The sequence below is a fragment of the Euprymna scolopes genome, chromosome 46 (genome assembly GCF_053919585.1).
Source record: "Euprymna scolopes isolate OS-2025 chromosome 46, ASM5391958v1, whole genome shotgun sequence".
Classification (NCBI taxonomy): domain Eukaryota; kingdom Metazoa; phylum Mollusca; class Cephalopoda; order Sepiida; family Sepiolidae; genus Euprymna; species Euprymna scolopes.
This window is the reverse complement of record NC_136527.1, coordinates 198,341,099-198,360,837: the sequence shown is the minus strand read 5'-3', so window position 1 is coordinate 198,360,837 and position 19,739 is coordinate 198,341,099. Positions and strand designations below refer to the sequence as shown.

The 19,739-nt window shown below is 30.2% G+C and overlaps 1 pseudogene; it reads right to left on the bottom strand.

The window, feature by feature from the left end:
• Window positions 1-2,561: 2,561 nt before the first annotated feature.
• On the bottom strand, window positions 2,562-5,946 carry LOC145271473 (uncharacterized; annotated as a pseudogene).
• Between the last annotated feature and the right edge of the window lie 13,793 nt (window positions 5,947-19,739).

Here is a 19,739-nt window from a genome sequence, read left to right as displayed (position 1 = left end):
TTCTATTTTCCGTGACGTCATACACATGTTAAAACATGTGCATTCTTTCACATGTCCTGGACATACGTGTCCAAACTTTTCGTATTTCTACAAAAGGAATTTTAACCTATATTCAATATGTTAAAACATTATCTTATAAGCTGCATTCTTTCAATTTAAAATTTCATAATAAACTTGACAGCTCTCATTCTTTTCTTGAAATATTTATCTATTTCAAAACAAATGTTTTGTTTTACATTTTTAAATTCTCACACGTAATCTATTTCTAAACTAGATTACGAGGTTCGAATTTCGCCTATGCCATTTTATTTTCATTTTAAACTAAATTCTCCATTTTTATACTTACATAAAAAGGGGACAGCCCTTATCATGTAACATCCCTCCCTTCCATATTTCACAAAATAAAAATGTATGCATTTTTAAATTTAGTACATTTTTATTTTTTTACATCTACACAACCACACGGCTAGAAAGATCAGGCTAAAAAAACACAAAAAAATCTCTTTCAGTCAGCCCTTCACGGCCGACTTCACAATTATTTAGTTTTTTATAAGATCAGAACCTTTCTGATCTTCGTGGCATTTACCCGCTGGGTGTAGGGTCTTTACCTATGATTCACATCAGCTATTTTCCAGCCGCCCATATGCCGCAGACTAGAGGTTTTCACCTTTCTCTAAATGGACGACTTCTTTCTCCCAAAAGTGTTCTGATCAAGTCTTATCAAGTATGGCTTTGTTTTTTTTTCTACTATAACTATCTTATACGGGACATACCAAAGTTCATATACTTAAATCTTTGTGGTTGGCTTTAGAAGTTTAAGATATACCTTTTTTTTCTCTCATACGGATTCACTCGGATTTCCTTGCTTGGATTCTTGAAACTTCGACGAGGATTTAGAAATATCACCCCTAACTAACTAACATTTTCCTGCGCCCAACACCTTAATAGCGCTCTAAATACTATCTAATAGCCCGATTGCTTTGTGATTTTTCTTTTCTCTCACCAACTTCTAAGATCCAGCAGATATATCCCACATTCATGCTTCTCTAAAAAAAATACAAGGTTATATCTTTCTTACGTAATCTACGGCATATTTTTGCTTGTCTCTTACTTTATTATGCTATATGTGATTGCCTCAGGACTACCTATCATCGGTTAACTGGTCCCCTTAAGAATTTTCGTATTCTTTCCAACGCCTGTTTATTAATTAAGCCAAGACTTACCACTTTGCTTGGAGTCGGTACGTGCAACCAACTTATTTTAAGCACTTAATTAACCAGGTTCCCAAATTTTTCGTATAGGGGCACTTCTTGTGCTTATCAATCCCTACCAAGCCACTTTTCTTGGAGAAAATTTTTTAGGATCTCTAAAAAAACAACAAAACCAAATGCTAAAACAAAACATCTTTCTTACGGATTATCACATCTAAAAACTCTCCAAATACCAGTTTACGTAATTTTAATTCTTGTCCCCCTTCTAAAATTCTAACTGAATCTGTAAGCCAACCATACGTCTTAATCTTATTTTCTCCTAGACTGTTTAAATATACTGTATATTTACTGCTGACTTTGAATTCTTTCTGTGAAAATCAATAAAATTTACATATACAAGACAATTTACAATATTTGTTCAACATCATAAAAACATTTTCCAAAAAAAAATACCTTCATACATTTAAACATTTTGCAACAGTTATAACTTTTTTTCAACAACAAAAAAAAATCATCTGTAACAAACAACAATTCACAAAGTATGTCCAAAACAATTGTCCCTTTTTTTTTTCGAAAAAAAATTCAAATGAAACACACAAAAAATAAAAAGCCGAAAAGTTCAACTATGAACACAAAAATGCATTTCCAAACAGACTTTACACGCTGTTTCAGAGAGTACATGCGACCTTTGAAAAATTCCTGTTTGATTGAGAGATTAAATTCAACAATTTGTCCAAACGATTTCATATTGACACAAATTTTCATACAAATTTCAAAACAATAATGGGTGACCCCCAATCTCTGCATTTGCGTGTATGTGTGTGCGTGTATGTGTGTGTTTTTTTACAAACCAATTCATTTATCAATGAATTACGCATGGTGACTTGTTTACTATATTTCCATTACTACGAATTTCTTTTACGGCATATCGGCCTTTTCTTCTTTTTAATATTTCTTGTATCTTTTGTTCTCTGTGTGTGTGTGTGTGTTCAATTTGTTTTCTTTTTTTTTTTTCGCATTTCTGTGATCGTGTAATTTTCTTTTTTCCCGTGGTATTATTTATTTATTTATTTTTATTACCTTGGACCCTTTTAAAACGTTGTGTTTCTTTTTCTTTTTCGCATTTTGTGATCATGTAATTTTTTTCCCCGTGGTATTATTTATTTATTTTTTTTTTAATTATGTTGGACCCTTTTAAAACGTTGTGTTTTTAATTTTTTTCCGTGGTATCGACCCCAGGTTCGGTTTTTTTTAACCACCCTTGCATGAGTGGACTAGTGGACTAGTCACGTACACCAAATATGTATATGTTACATATATATATAGGGGTTTCATTGAGAGAGTCTTACTATTAGCGCAGTCTTAGAAGAGAGTCTTATTAGTAAATATACGAGTCTTAGTGAGAGTTCTTGTCTTATTACATATGATGTTGTATCTTAGTAAGAGAGAGATGTTGTATAAGTTGTTGTGCGAGAGACTTAGAGAGATTGTTCCTGTTATAAGATTCTTATATTAAAATGTCCATTCCTTAATTGTGTTTATGAAAGCAGAAGGGGAAGAAGCTCTTAGAGTGAAGGGGATAGTGTTCAGACAATTCGGACATGATGTAGACATGATGATGTTGAGACGTGTATGTAAAGACATATAACACAAATATATAATACAATTGGACTTTACCTTTTTTAAGAATCATGACACAAGACGAGCTTTACAAAAAACACTTGATGGTTTATTCTTCACATGGCCGTGATTCCATCATCAAGAATTCAAAGTTTCACATTTTTTCTTGAAGTAACCTCTCGCTTCCAGACGTGTGACTGTCCCTGAGTTTTCTCACTGACTGTAACTCTCTAACTAAAGTTTTTCTCTATTCCTAGAACTTTCTATTTTCCGTGACGTCATACACATGTTAAAACATGTGCATTCTTTCACGTGTCCTGGACATACGTGTCCAAAACTTTTCCTATTTCTACAAAAGGAATTTTAACCTATATTCAATATGTAAAAACATTATCTTATAAGCTGCATTCTTTCAATTTAAAATTTCATTAACAAACTTTATGGTTAACATTCTTTCCTTGAAATATTTATCTATATTCAAAACAAATGTTTTGTTTTACATTTTTAAATTCTCACACATAATCTATTTCTAAACTAGATTACGAGGTTCGAATTTCCCTATGCTCTTCATTTTCATTTTAAACTAAATTCTCCATTTTTATACTTACATGAAAAGGGGACAGCCCTTATCATGTAACACTTTAAGAATAGATGTTGTTCCCCTTATGGCTGCAATTTGTATCTCGTTACAGCTTGGTCTTCCAGGGATTGCTTCTAAGTATTTCTGAAGGTTCTTTTGTATTAAACCAGTTGCTCCTATTACAACCGGTATAATGTTTATTTCTTTCAGAGACCATGTGGTTTTTAGATATTTTTTAGGTCCTGATATTTTGTTATATTTTCCCATTCAGCCCCATTAAGGCCAAAATCATTTGGGACTGTGATAATGAGCGCAGTTCTTTCGGGCTTGTTCTATATTACAATATCTGGTTTGATAGGTTTGTCTTTTATCTAGCTGCCTGTATGTCTTTTCATAGAACACAATCACTTTTCCGTTTGATGTTATCGGTGGTGGTTCATGTTCCCAGATGTTCGTTGCTCTGTCAAGTTACATCTCTCCACAGATCTTACAATGGAGGTACTTACATACTTTATGGTGACGGACAGTGTAAAGGCCATCTGCATATAAGATTGGGCATGCGGAAATTAGATGGTTTGGGCTCTCAATTGCTGAGTGGCAAAACCGGCATTGGCCATTTGCTTGTAGGCCCGCCAGTCTGAGTTCTAACATGTCTGACTAACCCTGATTCTTTTAGAAAAAGAAGATCCACACGCTTCAGAAGTATGTGGCTTTTCTTTTTTTGTTTTATTTTACTTCAGTCGAAGTAAATCCAGGGGCCCACAACCTGGGGATAACACTTGAAGTCTATATGAGATACATAGATACTCGAATGTTCCATTTAAGTTCTTTATCTCTCAAACACTGAGTCAGTAAAGACCTTGAGAACATAATTTTCCTCTCCCCAATTAACCAGTGTGAATTCTCATATGTATGACTAAGCCTGATTTTCTATAAGAAGAATATCCACACACTTCACAAATATGTGGCTTTTCCCCAGTGTGAGTTGCCTCATGTCTCACTAAATTTGATTTTGTAGAAAAAGAAAATTCGCACACTTTACAAGCATGTGGCTTTTCCCCAGTGTGAGTTCTCATATGTGTGACTAAAACGGATTTTACAATACAAGAATATCCACACACTTCACAAGCATGTGGCTTTTCCCCAGTGTGAGTTCGCATATGTCTGACTAAATTTGATTTTTGACAAAAAGAAGATCCACACACTTCACAAGTATGTCGCTTTTCCCCAGTGTGAGTTCTCCAATGTGATACTAAAGATGATTTTGTAGAACAAGAATATCCACACACTTCACAGGTATGTGGCTTTTCCCCAGTATGAGTTCTCATATGTATGACTAAGTGTGATTTTCGAGAAAAAGAAGATCCACAAACTTCACAAATATGTGGCTTTTCCCCAGTGTGAGTTCTCATATGTATGACTAAAGTGGATTTTGTAGAAAAAGAAGACCCACACACTTCACAAGTATGTGGCTTTTCCCCAGTGTGAGTTCTCGTATGTATTGCTAAGTCTGATTTTCGAGAAAAAGAAGCTCCACAGTCTTCACAAGTATGCGGCTTTTCCCCAGTGTGAGTTCTCAAATGTGATACTAAACATGATTTTGCAGAAAAAGAATATCCACACACTTCACATGTATGTGGCTTTTCCCCAGTGTGAATTCTACTATGTGTGACTAGGCTGGATTTTTTAGAAAAAGAAGATCCACACACTTCACAAATATATGGCTTTTCCCCAGTGTGAGTTCTCATATGTATTACTAAGTCTGATTTTCGAGAAAAAGAAGACCCACACACTTCACAAGTATGTGGTTTTTCACCAGTGTGAGTTCTCATATGGATTACTAAGACTGATTTTCGAGAAAAAGAAGCTCCACACGCTTCACAAGTATGTGGCTTTTCCCCAGTGTGAGTTCTCAAATGTGATACTAAATCTGATTTTGCAGAACAAAAATATCCACACACTTCACATGTATGTGGCTTTTCCCCAGTGTGAATTCTACTATGTGTGACTAAGTTGGATTTTGTAGAAAAAGAAGATCCACACACTTCACAAATATGTGGCTTTTCCCCAGTGTGAGTTCTCATATGTATTACTAAGTCTGATTTTCGAGAAAAAGAAGCTCAATACGCTTCACAAGTATTTGGCTTTTCCCCAGTGTGAGTTCTAATATGTGATACTAAATCGGATTTTTCAATACAAGAATATCCACACACTTCACAAGTATTTAGCTTTTCCCCAGTGTGAGTTTGCATATGTCCGACTAACTCTGATTTTCGACAAAAAGAAGATCAACACGCTTCACAAGTATGTGGCTTTTCCCCAGTGTGAGTTCTCAAATGTGATACTAAAACTGATTTTGCAGAACAAGAATATCCACACACTCTACAATTATGAGGCTTCTCCCCCATGTGAGTTCTAATATGTCTGACTAACCCTGATTTGTAAGAAAAAGTAGATCCACACACTTCACAAGTATGTGGCATTTCCCCTGTGTGAAAACATACCTGCACTCTTCTTACTTATAATGATTTTTCACAAGAGTACCTGTAATCTTCTTACTTATATTGATTTTTCACAAGAATATCTGCACTCTTCTTACTTATAATGATTTTTCACAAGAATACATGTACTCTTCTTACTTATATTGATTTTTAACAAGAATACCTGCACTCTTCTTACTTATAATGATTTTTCAAAAGAATACCTGCACTCTTCTTACTTATAATGATTTTTCACAAGAATACCATCACTCTTCTTACTTATAATGATTTTTCACAAGAATACATGTACTCTTCTTACTTATATTGATTTTTCACAAGAATACCTGCACTCTACTTACTTATAATGATTTTTTACACGATTACCTGCACTCTTCTTACTTATAATGATTTTTCACAAGAATACCTGCACTCTTCTTACTTATAATGATTTTTCACAAGAATACCTGCACTCTTCTTACTTATAATGATTTTTCACAAGAATACCTGCACTCTTCTTACTTATAATGATTTTCACAAGAATACCTGCACTCTTCTTACTGATAATGATTTTTCACAAGAATACCTGCACTCTTTTTACTTATAATGATTTTTAACAAGAATACCTGCACTCTTCTTACTTATAATGATTTTTAACAAGAATACCTGCACTCTTCTTACTCATAATAATTTTTAACAAGAATACCTGCACTCTTCTTACTTATAATGATTTTTAACAAGAGCACCTGCACTCTTCTTACTTATAATTATTTTTCACAAGAATACCTGCACTCTTCTTACTTACAATGATTTTTAACAAGAATACCTGCATTCTTCTTACTTATAATTATTTTTCACAAGAATACCTGCACTCTTCTTACTTATAATGATTTTTCACAAGAATACCTGCACTCTTCTTACTTATAATGATTTTTCACAAGAATACCTGCACTCTTCTTACTTATAATGATTCTTCACGAGAATACCTGCACTCTTCTTATTTATAATGATTCTTTACAAGAATGTCTGCACTCTTCTTACTTATAATGATTTTTAACAAGAAAACCTGCACTCTTCTTACTTATAATGATTCTTCACAAGAATACCTGCACTCTTCTTACTTATAATGATTTTTAACAAGAATACCTGCACTCTTCTTACTTATAATTATTTTTCACAAGAATACCTGCACTCTTCTTACTTATAATGATTTTTCACAAGAATACCTGCACTCTTCTTACTTATAATTATTTTTCACAAGAATACCTGCACTCTTCTTACTTATAATTATTTTTCGCAAGAATACCTGCACTCTTCTTACTTATAATGATTCTTCACAAGAATACCTGCACTCTTCTTACTTATAATGATTTTTAACAAGAATACCTGCACTCTTCTTACTTATAATGATTTTTCACAAGAATACCTGCACTCTTCTTACTTATAATGATTTTTAACAAGAATACCTGCACTCTTCTTACTTATAATGATTTTTAACAAGAATACCTGCACTCTTCTTACTTATAATGATTTTTAACAAGAATACCTGCACTCTTCTTACTTATAATGATTCTTCACAAGAATACCTGCACTCTTCTTATTTATAATGATTTTTCACAAGAATACCTGCACTCTTCTTACTTATAATGATTTTTAACAAGAATACCTGCACTCTTCTTACTTATAATGATTTTTCACAAGAATACCTGCACTCTTCTTACTTATAATGATTTTTCACAAGAATACCTGCACTCTTCTTACTTATAATGATTTTTCACAAGAATACCTGCACTCTTCTTACTTATAATGATTCTTCACAAGAATACCTGCACTCTTCTTATTTATAATGATTTTTCACAAGAATACCTGCACTCTTCTTACTTATAATGATTTTTAACAAGAATACCTGCACTCTTCTTACTTATAATGATTTTTAACAAGAATATCTGCACTCTTCTTACTTATAATGATTTTTCACAAGAATACCTGCACTCTTCTTACTTATAATGATTTTTCACAAGAATACCTGCACTCTTCTTACTTATAATGTTTTTTCACAAGAATATCTGCACTCTTCTTACTTATGATTTTTCACAAGAATATCTGCACTCTTCTTACTTATAATGATTTTTCACAAGAATACCTGCACTCTTCTTACTTATAATGATTCTTCACAAGAATACCTGCACTCTTCTTACTTATAATGATTTTTAACAAGAATACCTGCACTCTTCTTACTTATAATGATTTTTCACAAGAATACCTGCACTCTTCTTACTTATAATGATTTTTAACAAGAATACCTGCACTCTTCTTACTTATAATGATTTTTAACAAGAATACCTGCACTCTTCTTATAATGATTTTTCACAAGAATATCTGCACTCTTCTTACTTATAATGATTCTTTACAAGAATGTCTGCACTCTTCTTACTTATAATGATTTTTAACAAGAATACCTGCACTCTTCTTACTTATAATGATTTTTAACAAGAATACCTGCACTCTTCTTACTTATAATGATTTTTAACAAGAATACCTGCACTCTTCTTACTTATAATGATTTTTAACAAGAATACCTGCACTCTTCTTACTTATAATGATTTTTAACAAGAATACCTGCACTCTTCTTACTTATAATGATTTTTAACAAGAATACCTGCACTCTTCTTACTTATAATGATTTTTCACAAGAATACCTGCACTCTTCTTACTTATAATTATTCTTCACAAGAATACCTGCACTCTTCTTACTTATAATGATTTTTCACAAGAATACCTGCACTCTTCTTATTTATAATGATTCTTCACAAGAATGTCTGCACTCTTCTTACTTATAATGATTTTTCACAAGAATACCTGCACTCTTCTTACTTATAATGATTTTTCACAAGAATACCTGCACTCTTCTTACTTATAATGATTCTCTACAAGAATACCTGCACTGTTCTTACATATAATTATTCTTCAAAAGAATGTGGCTTTTCACCATTGTACATTCGCATGTCATTTACGAACATTGATTTTTGTCCATTGACATTTGTTTAGTAAAACAAGAATATCTTCACACTTCATAAGAATTTCTCAAGTGTTAAATGTTTAACAAAATTTGATGCTTTAGAACAAGAATTTCAACAAACTTTACCAAACAATTTCATCTACCCCATTTACATGAATATCGCATTTTTCTATTTCTTTGTTCTATAATTTTCGGGTGTTATAGAAAATACCGTCTTCTTAAAACCACATACTTTTATTTTTATAATTTTTTTGTTAGTGTTATAGTTTCTAGTGCTGTAGAAAATATTGTCTCTTAAAACCACATACTTTTCTTTCTACAAAAATTTTCTTACCGCTATAAAACTATAGAGCTGTAAAAATATTGTCTTACTGCTATAAAACTATAGTGAAATAAAAATATTGTCTTACTTCTATAAAACTATAGTGCAATAAAAATATTGACTTACTTCTATAAAACTATAGGGCGATAAAAATATTGTCTTACTTCTATAAAACTCTAGGGCAATAAAAATATTGTCTTACTTCTATAAAACTATAGGGCAATAAAAATATTGTCTTACTTCTATAAAACTATAGTGCAATAAAAATATTGTCTTACTTCTATAAAACTATAGGGCAATAAAAATATTGTCTTACTTCTATAAAACTCTAGGGCAATAAAAATATTGTCTTACTTCTATAAAACTATAGGGCAATAAAAATATTGTCTTACTTCTATAAAACTATAGTGCAATAAAAATATTGTCTTACTTCTATAAAACTATAGGGCAATAAAAATATTGTCTTACTTCTATAAAACTATAGGGCAATAAAAATATTGTCTTACTTCTATAAAACTATAGGGCAATAAAAATATTGTCTTACTTCTATAAAACTATAGGGCGATAAAAATATTGTCTTACTTCTATAAAACTATAGGGCAATAAAAATATTGTCTTACTTCTATTAAACTATAGGGCGATAAAAATATTGTCTTACTTCTATAAAACTATAGGGCAATAAAAATATTGTCTTACTTCTATAAAACTATAGTGCAATAAAAATATTGACTTAGTGCTATAAAACTATAGTGCAATAAAAATATTGTCTTACTTCTATAAAACTATAGGGCGATAAAAATATTGTCTTACTTCTATAAAACTATAGGGCAATAAAAATATTGTCTTACTTCTATAAAACTATAGGGCGATAAAAATATTGTCTTACTTCTATAAAACTATAGGGCGATAAAAATATTGTCTTACTTCTATAAAACTATAGGGCAATAAAAATATTGTCTTACTTCTATAAAACTATAGTGCAATAAAAATATTGTCTTACTTCTATAAAACTATAGTGCAATAAAAATATTGTCTTACTTCTATAAAACTATAGGGCAATAAAAATATTGTCTTACTTCTATAAAACTATAGGGCGATAAAAATATTGTCTTACTTCTATAGAACTATAGGGCAATAAAAATATTGTCTTACTTCTATAAAACTATAGTGCAATAAAAATATTGTCTTACTTCTATAAAACTATAGTGCAATAAAAATATTGTCTTACTTCTATAAAACTATAGGGCAATAAAAATATTGTCTTACTTCTATAAAACTATAGGGCGATAAAAATATTGTCTTACTTCTATAAAACTATAGGGCGATAAAAATATTGTCTTACTTCTATAAAACTATAGGGCAATAAAAATATTGTCTTACTTCTATAAAACTATAGTGCAATAAAAATATTGACTTAGTGCTATAAAACTATAGTGCTGCAAAAATAATGTCTTCTTAAAGCCACATACTTTTCTTTCTACAACATTTTTCTTAGTTTAATAGTTTCGAGTGTTGTAAAAAAATATTGTTTTCTTAAAGCCACATACTTTTCTTTCTACAAAATGTTTCTTATTGCTATATTTTCGGGTGCTGTAAAAATATTGTTTTCTTAAACTCACATACTTTTCTGCAATTTGATCTCTTATTTCTTTTTGTCTCTATTCAACAAAAATCTATTACCTTTAAGATGTGTTATGTTTTCATTAATGTTTCACAAAATTCATTAAAAAGTATAATCTTGCAGCAGATGTCGGTGTACTCTTTCAAATGAAGTAATAATTGTTCAATGGATGATGCTTAGGAAAATGAGACTCCATTAAAATTGAATAATAGCGTCCAATCAGGAACATCTGCAAAATTAAATAAAATTCAATATTTTTAATATTTGTATTCAAATATTAGTATTATGTTTGTTTATTGTTATTAATATTATTAGATTGAATTCAATATCTAGATTAATTTAATCTAAAAAAAGTTATACGAAAATAAACAGATATTTTCTAACTTGACACAGATCCACTCCATACAGGTGTTATTTCAAGATATAGTCCTGTTGAAATTATAGCATTTTTTATGACGAGCATTTCAGCCATGCCTTGCCCGGGTGTTTGGAGGTGTAAGTTAAGAAAAAAAAGTTATTTTTTAAAAACTTTGACTCCTATTATGACCCCTTAACATTTATTTTTTGGGCTCAAATCAAGTTATTAAGTTATATCCATGTCAAAGGAACCTATCAAAAATTTCAAGTGTTTAAACCACAAATTGGCGGAGTTCTCAAACCCCAAAATTGGTTTGGTAGAGTTCTCAAAGGTCAAATCGTTAAATTTTGACCCCTTAATTGGAGGTGTAAGTTAAGCAAAAAAAAAACAGGTCAATTTTTCTTAATTTTGACCCCTATTATGACCCCTTAATATTTATTGTTTTGGGCTCAAATAAAGTTATTAAGTTAGATCCATGTTAAAGAAACCTGTATTTAAATTTAGACTAAAAATTGGGGGAGTTTAGTAGAGTTCTCAAAGGTCAAATCGTTAAATTTTGACCCCTTAACAGCAAATTTCTCACTGGAAAAGGATTACAAAGATTATCCCAAATCTCAGTACTCTGTATATCAAATTTCGAGTCTGTAGACTGAAAATTTACAGAGTTACTGCGTATGGAAATGTACACAGACAGACACGTTCACTTTTATAGATACACAGATGTCAATCAAAATGAGAAGAAAAACATATATTACAATATGAATGGCAATGATTGATGAGAATGTACACAGACAGACACGTTCACTTTTATAGATACACAGATGTAAATCAAAATGAAAAGAAAAACATATATGACAATATGAATGGCAATGATTGATGAGAATGTACACAGACAGACATGTTCACTTTTATAGATACACAGATGTAAATCAAAATGAAAAGAAAAACATATATTACGATATGAATGGCAATGATTGATGAGAATGTACACAGACAGACATGTTCACTTTTATAGATACACAGATGTAAATCAAAATGAAAAGAAAAACATATATTACAATATGAATGGCAATGATTGATGAGAATGTACACAGACAGACATGTTCACTTTTATAGATACACAGATGTCAATCAAAATGAGAAGAAAAACATATATTACAATATGAATGGCAATGATTGATGAGAATGTACACAGACAGACACGTTTACTTTTATAGATACACAAATGTCAATCAAAATGAAAAGAAAACCATATATTACAATATGAATGGCAATGATTGATGAGACACGTTGAGGAATAGTTGGCCGAAACGTTGTGAAACAACAACTAATAAAGGTGAGGATAATTGTCCGCAATAAATAAATTAATATAAATAATACTCATCTCAATAATGAATTCCAATTAAAATAATTTATATATATACCATTCAGTATGGACCCGACCATGGAAGATCAAATAATTAATAAACGTGGATTTATAAGATCAAAAAATCCAACCTTGATCGCCCTTTGGGGCCCACGGAACAGTTGATAGAGATGTTGAATATCTACGTCTATTTAATGTAGTTATTTCCTTTCATATATTCATTCATATCTGTTCCTGTTTACAATTTGTTTTATTGTGTAACTTCTATTAAACTGTTATTTCCTTTCATATATTCATTCATATCTGCTCCTGTTTACAATATGCTTTATTGTGTAACGTCTATTAAACTATGTTATTTCCTTTCATATATTCATTCATATCTGTTCCTGTTTACAATATGTTTTATTGTGTAACGTCTATTAAACTATGTTATTTCCTTCCATATATTCATTCATATCTGCTCCTGTTTAAAATAAGTTTCATTGTGTAACGTCTATTAAACTATGTTATTTCCTTTCATATATTCATTCATATCTGCTCCTGCTTACAATATGTTTTATTGTGTAACGTCTATTAAACTATGTTATTTCCTTTCATATATTCATTCATATCTGTCCCTGTTCACAATATGTTTTATTGTGTAACGTCTATTAAACTATGTTATTTCCTTCCATATATTCATTCATATCTGCTCCTGTTTACAATATGTTTTATTGTGTAACGTCTATTAAACTATGTTATTTCCTTCCATATATTCATTCATATCTGCTCCTGTTTAAAATAAGTTTCATTGTGTAACGTCTATTAAACTATGTTATTTCCTTTCATATATTCATTCATATCTGTTCCTGTTCACAATTTGTTTTATTGTGTAACGTCTATTAAACTATGTTATTTCATTTCATATATTCATTCATATCTGCCCCTGTTTAAAATATGTTTTATTGTGTAACGTCTATTAAACTATGTTATTTCCTTCAATATATTCATTCATATCTTCTCTTGTTTACAATAGGTTTTATTGTGTAACGTCTATTAAACTATGTTATTTCCTATCATATATTCATTCATATCTGCTCCTGTTTACAATTTGTTTTACTGACTAAGACAATGAACACCATTCCTAGCACATGCCATCCCCCTCAGCTGGACATTTTGATGATGCTTGAGTGTCATATATGCTGCCAGTGTAGTTGGATTGGGCTGAGTTTTTTTCTGATAGGTTGAGGGTACCGGATTGAGTTTTTTGACTGCTGTTTACAACTGATCGTACAGGTTCCCTAACTCTTTGGTAGCGTTTAGAGCGGATGCTCTATCAACAGTTGTATAATATCAGGATTATTGTAGTGCCATGTAGTGAATGGAAAGAAACCCTGCACTCATCTTTGCTAGGCTTTACTGACGCTACAATCCTTGTAGATGAGGAGTCAACTGATGGTCTACTTGGCATTCTGCACAACCACTTGTCCTGCCATAGGACTCAGACAGACATAATCACGGGCTTGGAGTCTATATTCAAAACACACTCCCCCTAACAGGAGAAACGAAACTAGAATCAGATTACCAGGCTTGTATGTGCTTCAGACTTAACATGCAATATTAGCTACTTGTATTTTTTCTACCGCTCTCCCTCGACCCAGGACTGTACTCTAATATACAAAGTCTCTGACAACATAAATATGGCATTCTCCCTTGATACTAGCGCACACATACATGTAGTTAGTGAATTCTGTGTCCACTACTGTAACTGGCTTAGATTCTTTCTTTTCACAGACGCAGCTGGTAGCACAACACATAGCTTCTCTATATCTCATTCCCTATCACAAACGGTTACATTTCCCACATGTTTCAAAGAGCAGCAAGATCAACATGCCTCACTTCTAGATCTATTTCTGACCACCAATGATTATATAACAAATCCGCAAAACCCACTCTGGAATGCTGATCACGGTGTGATAATTATAGAAATAACCCCAAATTCTTGATGCAAAACTGAAGAGCCACTGTTAAAAACCAGGAGTTATTTCGAAAAAGGCTGACTAGGAAGCCACCAGGGATCTCATTATTGATGCCCCATCAGGAAATGTCTTTTTTCTTCCTGCTGAACAGTGCAAATGAGACACTGAATAGTTCAAAACTGCAATTGAATCACATGTTCCCCCACGGAAATTCTATGGCAAGCGCCACTCTCTCCAATGGTTCATATCTACTTGTGCAGCTGCCATTGCTCAAAGACAATATGCGTACCACAGATTAAACCGACAAAAGTCTAGTTTAAACAGGCAGAAGTTTATAGAAGCTAGAAGTAATTGTACGAAAGTAGTCCATCACCTTACAGTTGCTGAACTTCTGACCAACAATTAATATGGATTTAGGCAGGCCTGTTCCACAGCAGATATCCTGACTGTAATCTCAGGGAAAAGCGGCAGCCCTCGATATATCTAAGTCTTTTGACAGGGTTTGTCACGATAGTCTTCTAAGGAAAATCAGATCATGTAGTATCACTAAAGGAATACATAATGCAATTACATCCTTTTTAAGTAAGAGAAAAGTCCAAGTTGCCCTCGATGGTCATACATCTAAACAATATGATATACATGCGGGAGTAACTAAGGAGTCTATCCTAGGACTTGCATTATTCCTGATATTCATAATTGACCTCCCTGATAGAATCGTTTCTTATATGGGTATATTTGCTGATGACAACACTATAACAGGCACGAGGGGAAAACAAATAAGCACATATCTAAGGGAATGGCAGAAACATTGGATAAAGACCTCCGATCTCTAGGTGAAATTGAATTTAAAAAAAATTATGTTGAATTATATAGAATAGTGATTCATATTCAAAAATCTAAAAAAAAATGTATTATTAATTTTTAAATCCATTAGTAAATATTTTTAAGGCGTAAACGCCAAAATGAAGTCATTTTTTGCATTTGGTAGAGATTAGGTAAATTCCATTGGGTCAAACTGTAAAGGCTCACAAATATTTTTTTACATACAATTACTGCTAATTGGTGATGACCAATAAATATGTGCTCATTCTATGTAAACTTTACAAAAGAATTTGATCAATGTTGTAAAATGTTAAATATTTTTTTACATAAAATTACGGCTAATTGGTGATGACCAATAAATATGTGCTCATTCTATGTAAACTTCAGAAAAGAATTTGATCAATGTTGTAAAATCTTAAATATTCTTTTTACATAAAATTACTGCTAATTGGTGATGACCAATAAATATGTACTCATTCTATGTAAACTTTACAAAAGAATTTAATCAATGTTGTAAAATCCTGAATATTTTTTTACACAAAATTACTGCTAATTGGTGATGACCAATAAATACGTGCTCATTCTATGTAAACTTTACAAAAGAATTTGATCAATGTTGTAAAATCTTAAATATTTTTTTTACATAAAATTACTGCTAATTGGTGATGACCAATAAATATGTGCTCATTCTATGTAAACTTTACAAAAGAAATTGATCAATGTTGTAAAATGTTAAATATTTTTTTTACATAAAATTACTGCTAATTGGTGATGACCAATAAATATGTGCTCATTCTATGTAAACTTTACAAAAGAAATTGATCAATGTTGTAAAATGTTAAATATTTTTTTTACATAAAATTACTGCTAATTGGTGATGACCAATAAATATGTGCTCATTCTATGTAGACTTTACAAAAGAATTTGATCCATGTTGTAAAATGTTAAATATTTATTTTTACATAAAATTACTGCTAATTGGTGATGACCAATAAATATGTGCTCATTCTATGTAAACTTTACAAAAGAATTTGATCAATGTTGAAAAATCTTAAATATTTTTTTTACATAAAATTACTGCTAATTGGTGATGACCAATATGTGCTCATTCTATGTAAACTTTACAAAAGAAATTGATCAATGTTGTAAAATGTTAAATATTTTTTTACATAAAATTACTGCTAATTGGTGATGACCAATAAATATGTGCTCATTCTATGTACTTTACAAAAGAATTTGATCCATGTTGTAAAATGTTAAATATTTATTTTTACATAAAATTACTGCTAATTGGTGATGACCAATAAATATGTGCTCATTCTATGTAAACTTTACAAAAGAAATTGATCAATGTTGTAAAATCTTAAATATTTTTTTACATGAAATTACGGCTAATTGATGATGACCAATAAATATGTGCTCATTCTATGTAAACTTTACAAAAGATTTGATCAATGTTGCAAAATCTTAAATATTGTTTTACATAAGATTACTGCTAATTGGTGATGACCAATAAATATGTGCTCATTCTATGTAAACTTTATAAAAGAATTTGATCAATGTTGTAAAATCTAAAATATTTTTTTACATAAAATTACTGCTAATTGATGATGACCAATAAATATGTGCTCATTCTATGTAAACTTTACAAAAGAATTTGATAAATGTTGTAAAATCTTAAATATTTTTTTACATAAAATTACTGCTAATTGGTGATGACCAATAAATATGTGCTCATTCTATGTAAACTTTACAAAAGAATTTGATCAATGTTGTAAAATCTTAAATATATTTTTTACATAAAATTACTGCTAATTGGCGATGACCAATAAATATGTGCTCATTCTATGTAAACTTTACAAAAGAATTTGATCAATGTTGTAAAATCTTAAATATTTTTTTTACATAAAATTACTGCTAATTGGTGATGACCAATAAATATGTGCTCATTCTATGTAAACTTTACAAAAGAATTTGATCAATGTTGTAAAATCTTAAATATTTTTTTACATAAAATTACTGCTAATTGGTGATGACCAATAAATATGTGCTCATTCTATGTAAACTTTACAAAAGAATTTGATCAATTTTGTAAAATCTTAAATATTGGATAAAACATAATTTGAAAGCCGATTTATCAGAATTGTTTGTCGGTTTCCGACTACTTGTTAATTGTATTTGAAAGATTAGAAACTAAAGTTAATTTTCGAAAGAAAAAAAAACTATTTGTACACGTGAAAAAAAAAGTTATGAAAATGTTTACACGGCAAGCTAACTAATTCAGCTAAATTTTGAAGTTAAAGAAATTCATTGTAAAAATCGTTTAAAAGATTAATATTAGTTTTCTGTTTCTATTTCAAAGATAATTAGTAAAGTCCTAAGATATTGAATTAAATTAAAAAAAACACCTTGTTTATACAAAACAGAGCTTAATTAGCCCTAAAAAATCAAGTAATTATGTCATTCGGCAAAACGCAACCGATAACAGGTTGTAAACATGATTATACGGAAGGCCTAAATTTCAGCTAATCCAAACGCTGTTTCAAAATGAAGTCATGATAGTAAAAGGAGGTGTGTGTGGGGGGGGGGTCAGATTTCCTCTTCTTTTTTCCTCCAGACGGTCATTAAAACATCACAATTCTGAACGTTGGTATCAATTTTTATCATAAGTTTCAATATTGTTCAATATTATATGAAACAAAATTATGTGATTATATAAAAATTATGTGACGCCGAAAGTTTCACATTCTTGCGAGTGAGGAAATTATTAAAATCTTGCATATAAAAGTTATGCGAAATCTGTAATTTAAAGAAAGTAGAAATATTTTTGCTATTATAATTTTTTTTTAGTGTGTGTGAAGATATTAAATGAACAATGCTTAATTCAATGATAATATCGGTAGTTCGAGAAATTCATTTTCGTTCGATTTATATTGAATTTATTAATACAGACTTGAGGGCTTTTTTCGTAATGTTCCTGTAAAAATTATTTTATTTTTTATTGTTTTATTGCTTATTTTTACAAATTACGATGCTTTATTTATATTAAAAAAAAACAATACAAACAATAATTATTTATATAAAAAAAAATTCTTGCGTTATTGATTTACTACTGAAAACTATAATTTAGTGAAGGTTTTTTTGTTTAAACAAAATAATAAATTTCCACTAAGATTTAAATAAAAATAATTGGTTCATTATATTCCTCGATCATTATTTGATAAATACTGAACATTTCATTAAAATTGGTTTATTTCCTGATTTTTGGTGATTTTTTAAGTAAAGCGAGGGGTTAAAATGTTTATACATTTTGAGCATCGGCATTCATTTTGCCCGTACCTTACATAATAATTCAAAAGGAATTATCCGGCAATATAATAGGTAAGTGTATAAATAAATATATACATATTTTTTTAAATCTTAAAACAATGAAATCAAAAAAGTATTTTTTTTTTAAATCAGTTTTTAATAATTCCACAGACTTCGAATTTAATTATTATTTTCTCGGAAATCACACAAGTTTTAATTTTAATGTTTAAGATTATATTAAAAGTTAAAGATTAAATCTTTTTAGTGTAAAAAAAAAAGATACAAACTTACCTTTCTTTCTAGGAATTCAATACGACAAAAACATCGGGATAAATTCGTATTTCTTTTGTGTTCAAAACAAAAAAAATTGTTCTGCTTGTTAGGATTTCTTTCGTAAATTGATATAACTTTTGTTTTGTGTGTCCAATCCATTAAGAAATAAAATATATCAAAATATAAAAGAATCAAAATTAAAAGATGAAAAATACGATTTAAACGTGAAATTATTTAAAGAAAAAATCAACTGCTAAAGAACAATCAATTCAAGGTCATCGTAATCCGGTGAAATTTTTATTCCGTTCCTTGTGTAAAAGTTTCCGTTCATTAGTTGGAGTTTTTTATTTAACGTTCTCTTCTTATTTCTATGAAGATATAAAAATAAGATTTCTTTTTAAAAGATAAAACATTTCATTATTATTTTCATTAATCGAACTACTGTTTACATCCAAGACGAGAACAGTAATCCGAATAATCTAAATAATCCAAATCATATGAAAATGCAAAACTGAATATTTCACATAAACAACTCAAATAAAAGGAAGGAATTGCACAAATGACAAAAATAGATTTGGATTTAAAAAAGCAAACTATAACTACATGATTACATTATGAAATTTGAAACTTATTGTTATCAAAAAAAAGCAAACTATAACTACATGATTACATTATGGAATTTGAAACTTATTGTTATCAAAACCGATTCAATTATGACGACTTAACCATAGTATTTCAAACTTAATTTGCTAATTAGCTTGCCTGCTAGACATACAATCAGCAAAGAAACTATTTTCATATTA